The following is an 8,403-nucleotide window of genomic DNA, read 5'->3' on the forward strand; positions in this document are numbered from 1 at the left end:
AGTGTTGGTAAATGTTAGACATATAATATTAATGTAGTTGGATGAGTAATAAGCCAAATATTATATAGAAAAAGTGCCGAAAGAGATCAGGAAAAAAGTATGTGAATTCTGATCATAATTTGAACCCTGAAAGGACAGACTGTCTTTTGCTGTAGTTACTTGCCTTTGGTGTTGGTCCTTAGGAAGCATATCATAAAATTAAGCGAATTTAGTGGCAAAGGATACAAGTTTGACCTTGATATCATAGATGTGACTAAAATCTGGTGCTAACTTTCTGGTTTATAGCTGGAATGAGGCTTGAAAGCAGTGCTGCCTTTAGAGGGTTTCCTCACCTAACAGTTGTGTGTGCTCATTTGGCATCTGATCAGAGAACTCAATTCTGATGAGTTTTGTGTTCTGGCCCACCGATAAATGAGGCTGTGATTGCACACATTCATATAATCATATTTATCATGATATGATTCTATTCTGTCTTGAGGAGCAGAGACCCTTTCACTTCCTGGATTATTCTATCTCTTTCAGTTGTTTTTCAACATAACAATAATTTTAGATAAAATATCTTTTAAAAAAATATCCTTTTAGTTTATTTTTAAAAGATACATAGATTACATAAAATGTTACATTAAAAATATATTGGGGATTCCCATGTGCCCCACTCTCCACACCTCCCACTTTTCCCCCATTAACAACTTCTTTCTTTAGCATGCTACATTCATTGCAGTTGATGAACACATTTTGGAACATTGCCACTCAGCATGAATTTTAGTTTACATTGTAGTTTACATTCTCTTCCACTCAATTCTGTAGGTTATAATAGAATTTTAGTGTCCTCTCTCTGTCTTTGCAATGTCATTCAGGACAATTCCATGTCCCAAAAATGCCCCATTAGATAAAATATCTTGTGTTTTATAGAACCTTGTGCTTGAATAAGACAGCTCTAAAGAAAGTGAAGGAATTAAATCCTTACTGAGGCCTGCTTAATTGGAAACACAGAAATTACAATGAGAAAATCCATATTGATAGATTTGGTTTGCTTTTTCTCCCATTTACTATTTTTTAAAGATTTATTTATTTATTTTTCTTCCCCTCCCCCCCCCACCGCCCTGTTCTTTTTGCTGTCTGTGTCCATTCACTGTGTAATCTTCTATATCTATTTCTCTTTTTGCCTTGTCTTCTCTTCTTTCTCCTCTAGTATTTCCCAGAATTCGATCCTGGGGAACTCTGATATGAAGAGAAGTTCCCTGTCAATTGCACCACCTGAAGCCACCTCTGTTCCTGGTCTGTGCTGCACTTCACCTTGATTCTACCCTTCATGTCTCTTTTCTTTCATCATCATCTTGCTGCATGACTCATTTGCACCAGCACTGGCTCACTGTGCAGGCACTCAGATTGCCACACGGGCACTGGCTTACCTTGCAGGCACTGGCTCACCATGTGGGCACTCATGCAGGCACTTAACTCACCATGCTGGCACTTGCCCAGGCAGTCGGCTCACTGTGTGGTCACTGGCTCACTGCATGGGCACTGGCTCACCACACGGGCACTTGCGTGGGCACTCTGCCCACCACATGGGCACTTGCCTTCTTGCCTTGCCATGTGGGCAACCACATGGGCACTCGGTTTGCCATGTGGGCACTTGGGTTGCAGTGTAGGCACCCACATGGGCACTGGACTTGCCGTACTGACACTGGCTCACTGCATGGCCATTTGACTCACTGCGTATGCACTCAGCTCACCAGGTGGGGACTGGCTCACCATGCAGGCACACTTTCACTTCTTTTTCTCCAGGGTGCTCCAGGGTTCAAATCCAGGTACTCCTATATGGTAGGCAAGGTCCCTATCACTTGAGCCACATCTGCTTCCCCTATTTATTTTTGAATCAGAGCAAATGTGTAGAGTAATGGTTGTAAGAGATCAAGGTAGATAAATTCTATAGAACTGTAGACTTGAAAGGACCTCCAAGAGCATTTATTTAATGAACAAAATAGAATCCTCATGATAAACCTTTCCCCTAAACTCTTTTTTATTGAAGTTTTAAATTTTATTATTACAGTCCAATGATCTTTAGTGCCTAATATGAATCAATAGTTTTCTGATGTTCTCTTTTTAGCTGTTTAGCCAAGTTCTAACATTTTTGGGAAAAAAGCATGATTAAGCTCTTTTAATATGTCACCCTTTTACTTTAACAGGTTTTACTCTTATCCTTCACATACATCACATATCCACTTTTCTTTATTCAATTACTCCATTCAGTTGTGGACACCAGCAATATTTTTCATCTCTTTTTTTCTTAGAAGAAGTAAAATTTCCCTCGTTCCTTTTTTTTTCATGACATAACAAAGATTGAACCCAGGAACTTATACATGGGACACAGGTACTCAACCACTAAGCTATACCCATTACATACAACAAGAGATCTAATAAGGATCAAGAAAGTCTTTCACAAGAGTGAAGGGTATCAGGTCCTAGCCAGAAGGCGTTTCCCTTGAAGGTTCTTTATTTTTCTTCCACCTGCACAGTTTACGCATAAGTAAACTTTATAGCAGATATACTTATGTACCCACTTAATTTATGAGAAGTTTTGTTTACAGATTCAAAACAGTGCAGGAAAAGTGGTCCTGGTTCTCTCTACCTCTGCCTACTAGTTGGATCAGGAGTCGTCAGGGTTTTGAAAGGAGGAGAGATCAGATTACACTTAAAAATGCTCCTTCCTCTGAGGGTTGACTCCTCTACTTTGTCACTTTCCTTGTATTGTAGGCTTAGGAAGAACCCTGCTTTAATACTTTTGATTTCCTTGCTGTTCTTTCTATAAAATCACATCAATCGGGATGACTTTTTAAAATGAAACTAATTAGCATCGTAACTTTTCTCTAACAAAGATTGGGAAGGAGAAGGGAAACAAAAAAAAAAAACTATAGGGCTGACAATATTAATTTTACAACATATTTCAATTAAGAATAAGCTGATAAAGTGATTTAATAACTTGCTTTAATTTTCATTTTCGTTGTTTAAAGTTAAGTTCCAGAAAGGAAAATCCATACTATACTGTTTTCCTCTTACTAAAGCTGTTAGGCTAAAATAGGAAATTCAACATCAGAAAATATTCAATTAAAAATAATATGAAGAGTAGAGGTGTTAAGTACATGCCTGAAATCGGCCCTCTTGTCATCTTTAAAAACTCATTTGTCCAGCAAATGCTTTTAGTTTTCAGTGTCGGTATGAATATGCAGTCCTTCCTTTTTCAATTCTCATATTCATTAAAAAGTTTGACTCTCTCTTGATCTGTAATCATTAGAGGTATGTGTGTATATATAATTATGTTTTATACATCATGAATTCCTATCTGTTTGAATGAAGTATTTATTTGATAGTAAAAAACACTATTACTTGCTTTTATCACTTACATTTTTGACCATGGGACTGGTGAGAAAAATTAAAATAGTTCATAATTTCAGATGAAGAAGGAAGTGACATGTTAAGGGAATCTAGAAACTGGGCATTAGATTATTTTCAAGATTATTTCCCCACCAAAATAAGATGTATATTTTCCTCTGGAAGTTCATTTCTTCCTGGCAGGGTGCTTTGCTAGACTGTGTTAACATTTGTGCTGGAATGGAGAAGCCTTCAAGAGCAGTGACAGTCAGCCTTTCTAAGCCCTACTTAGCTTATCCCTGAAATCTAGTACAGGAACCAGTGTGGGATGTGGCCCTGCAAAGCTTCACAATCTCCCAAGAATGGTGTGGGGCTGAGGATCCTGGACCTCAAGGAGCTGTGCTCTCTTCACAGTTTCATTTTCTAGCCCATAGTTCAGAAGGGAAACAATGTGAAAATATGTCTTTTTTAGTCTGTCACATCCATTTTCTTTCAGGAAAAGAATCACAGTTTCTGATCTCTACTGTTGTACTGGGAAAGATTTTCAAACATAAGCATAATAGGACATGGATGTCCTCAGGTGAATTAGCATCCTGGATTACAGTGAGTTACCAAAACAGCCAAAGCTTGGGGAGTTTGTTCATTTGCCCCCACACAGCCAGTCTCCTGGCCAAGGTGGTTCTGGGGCTGGTTTGAGAAAGTAATATTGGAAATCCTTTCTTAGACTGTCTGGCACAGATCTCTGTGGTTGCTGTGTGTTAGAAGTGCCCCCTTGTGGACAGGGATTCAGTGGACAGCATCCAGCCTTGGTCCAAACTGACAGCACCCACAGGGAAAATTGGAGAACTGCTAGTGAGAGTAAGCTGTTAGAACAGCATGTTCTTTTAGTCCTTTGATGAGATTGGCCTGGTCATTGGAAATCCACTGCATGGACTTGCAGATGCCAGGAGATGGACATAGGTGTGAACCACCCCTGTTCTCCTTACCTGCAGAGCATAGCGAAGGCCCGTTCCTCATGCTGAGCACTTCCTCTATGGGTTCTGACCTCAGGAGCAGGCCCTCTGGTCTTGGAGCCAGAGATTAAATCTGTGATCTGTCACTGAAAGTCCAGAGGCCTGACTTCTTGGCACAGCTCTTCTCAGTAAGTAGCTGTGTAATCTTGGACTAGCTACTTAATCTCTTGGAAGCCCAGGTGACTCATCTGTCAGAGAGGAACTTTAACAGGTTGGTTACTGAGGCCAGTGTCAGAACTAGATCTAGTTCTCTAGTATGTTTAGGTTCTGTAAGACAAAGGCAGTTGTCACAGTAGATCTTCTTTTGTGCTCAAAGTAGGTATTTCTTAGTGCCCTCTAAAGAGAACTTTGTTGTTCAGTTTAACAAATCTCCCAGGTCATGACGACTTGACCAGCAGATGGCACTTCAAGAGCAAGCCATTGTGAAACCTCCCAACTTGGCTGAAACACTGTTCCCTTTCACCGTCAGTGAAGGTGTGACAAGAATGTTCTGAAGCCCAAAAGTGAATGTCCTGGGCCTCAGAGTTTAAGTCACACAGAGTAAACCTAACGCAGTCACTGGAAATCCAAAGTATCCCCAACTTTCCCAGTGACATTTAATTTATTTTTATTTTTTAAAATATACTTTTTATTTATTTTTAAAAGATATTTAGATTACATAAATGTTACGTAAAAAAATGTAAGGGATTCCCATATGCCTACTCCCAACACCTCCCCCTTTTCCCCATATTAACGAGTTGTTTCATTAATGTGGTACATTCATTGCAATTGATGAACACATTTTGGAGCATTGTCACTAAGCATTGATTATAGTTTACATGATACTTTATATGCTCTCCCACACAATTCTGTAGTTTCTGGCAGGATATATAATTCTCAGTATGTTTCATTGCAAGGTCATTCAGGACAATTCTGAGTCCTGAAAATGCCCCCATTTTACACCTCTTTTTGCCATTTCCTAAACTCAGCACCTCCAGTAGCAACTGTCTCCACATTAATGTTATACTTTCTTACATTGCTAGAATCACACTGTCAATATAGAATACCAGTGAGTCTACTCTAGGCCATATTTTATTCCCCAATCCTAGGGTTCTGGGATGGTGATGCCCATTCCACCTCTAATTGAGAGGAGGTTTCAATCCCATACATCTGATGAATGGGACCCACTTGCTTGCAGTTGTAGACTCTCTCAGCTCCTTGTTGTGGTGCTTGTGCATCCTCACCTCCTTGTTTGTTGTCCTGGGTGAGTCCAATGAATTGGAGAGTAGGTGTTGCAACTCTGCTGAGGCTCAGAGCCAAGCTGGCACATGGATGGCCCTGAAATTCAAGTCTCTTAGATGTATACCTACCAACTCCAGCACAAACTATACTTTCAAATAAAAGGGACAGAAGAGGCACTTGTAGAGAATTCACATCTGAGTCTAACCCTGTCACACTCAGGAGTGCAAACACCAAAGTAGTGCCCATTGGCATGGCACCAAACTCTAGAGCTATCTGCCATGGCCATAGGACATAAGTGTCTCCAGAGCCCTCAGGAGCCCTGGAGTATTATCTACTTTGTCTGTCTATGAGATCCTGCTGAGACATGCATAAGTGTTACCTCTCTGAGGAACTCCTGACTCACTTTGAAGTCTTTTAGCCATATAACTCATTTGTCTTTACCTTTTCCCCCTTTTATTCAATGTCTTTTTCCAGATACATCACCAGCTGGTGCTTGGTAGTAATCCCTCGGTGCCAGGAAAGCTCATCCCTGGGAGTCATGTCCCATCATGGGGAGAAGGTAATACATTTATATGCTGAATTTGACTTAGAGAGAGGCCTCCTTTGCACAGCATCAAGGCTGTGAAAAGGTAACTCTTAGGCACCCTACAACCCTAGGCTAACTTACAATTTCAAGAGCAAAAGGCCCATAAGCATAGTTGTCAATATCAAGGACCCATAAATGGGCAATCCTTCTTCACTAGTCATTGCCCCTGAATGTGTGGATTGTCAGTGTTCCATTAAAGAATGTGGCAGAGCTCCTCAGGATGGGAATTCAATATTCTTTTGGTTGTTGTATGAATCTCTACCCACTGAGGCAATGCCCCATGAACATTTGAACATATTTTTGTACCTTATGTGAATGCTCAGGTGAACTTCCTCCCTGTATCCCCCATCACTGACATCCATTGCAATGATCCTCCTGCCATAGTGGTAACCCTTCAGTGATTTAAACTTCTTCAATAATGAAGCCAAGCATATTGCCAAATTAAATTAATAGGAAAGTGAAATACTAATAAGTTTAAACATATGAAATAAAATACATATTAATTTTTAAAAGCTAAATGAAAATAAAGTAAAAAATTTAGGATATTAACTTTTTTTACCTTTTGCTATTCATCACTGTAATATCTGATGTCCTGTATGTACAGTGGCATTTTCTTCTATCTCTTCCCCAGTGTCTTACTTCTTTGCATTTTGTTTTCAAAGTAGGTTTAGGTCACAGTAAAGTCACACAAAAAAATATAGGGGACTCTCATTTACCCAACATCTTCTCTCTTTCCCCCCTTCCCTATTCATAAACTTTTTACATGTGCAAGGCACATTTTTTACAATTGATGTAAAAATATTGAAGTATAGCTACTAACCATGGACAATGGTTTACAATATGGTTTACATTTTAGACCATACACTTTTATAAATTTTTGATGAAATTTAGCATAGCCTGTATCCACCATTGCAAGATCATGAAGAACACTTCCCTTGGACCCTAAATACCCTCTCTTCCATCTATTCTATTCCTGCTTTCCTCTACCCCTCAGGGCCCACAGTGACCACCTAGCTTCACTCATGAAGGACAAGATTCATAGATACTTGCAACAATGTTGAGGGCTTCACACACTAGAGTGTCCTCCCTTATTAGGAACTGCCCATGCTCCCGAGAGACACCATTCCCTATGTTTGAGATCATATCGGGCTTCCCCAGTATGAGAGTCTAACTCCTTCCCAGTCATTATATGTGTCTCCCCCTACTGATACAACATACTATGACAAAACAATCACTTGCACATTTTGTAGAAGACTGCCCCAGGTGGGCCCTTTCCCAAATGCCCCTCCACCCAACACACTAAACCAGTAACCATTCCTTGTCATATTGTAAAAAGAATTTTCTCCATGCAGTAGTTTCAACACAAATGCAAAAAACCCCAGTGTTCACCTGTTCCCTATCCCAACCCTCCTTCCAGTTTCATAGACGGTCCATCCCATCCTCCCCACCCTTCACCCCTGTCAAGCTTGTACCACCCAAACCAATAGTATCACTATAGCTCTGTCATATTCCTTCACTGCACAACTACTTACTTCCACTTATCATAGTTTTTGCACATATGAGCATTGGCTAACAACCTTCTTCTCCTTTTCTGTTTCCTGTAAATATGCCCTCCAGACTCCAGCTCTCTGAGTCAGTTCAATTTGCTTAATTCCTATCAGAGAGGTCATGTAATATTTGTTCTTCAATGCCTGGCTTGCTTCACTCAACATAAGGTTGTTAAGATTTATCCATGTTATTCATGTGTTAGTACTGTATTCCTTCTTACAGCTGAGTAATATTCCATTGTATGTACATTCCACATTTTGTTTATCCATTCATCAGTTGATGGGCATTTGGGTTGATTCTAACTTTTGGCAATAGTGAATAATGCCACTATGAACATTGGTGTGTATATATCGGTTCATGTCTTTGTTTTCAATTCTTCTGGGCATATACCCAGCAGTGGAATGGCTGGGGAAGAAAGTAGAACTATAGTTAATTCTTTGAGGAATTACCAAACTGACTTCCACAATGTCTAGACCATGCTACATTCCCACCAGCAGTGAATGAGGGTTCCCATTGCTCCACGCCTTCTCCAAAATTTGTAGTCCTCTGTTTTTTTTTAATGGCCACTAGTCTAATTGGTGTAAGATGGTATCTCATTGTAGTTTTGACTTGCATTTCCTTGATAGGATGTTAAGGATCTTTTCTTGTCCTTTTTAGCCTTTG

This window comes from Dasypus novemcinctus, chromosome 13, assembly GCF_030445035.2.
Source record: "Dasypus novemcinctus isolate mDasNov1 chromosome 13, mDasNov1.1.hap2, whole genome shotgun sequence".
Lineage (NCBI taxonomy): Eukaryota > Metazoa > Chordata > Mammalia > Cingulata > Dasypodidae > Dasypus > Dasypus novemcinctus.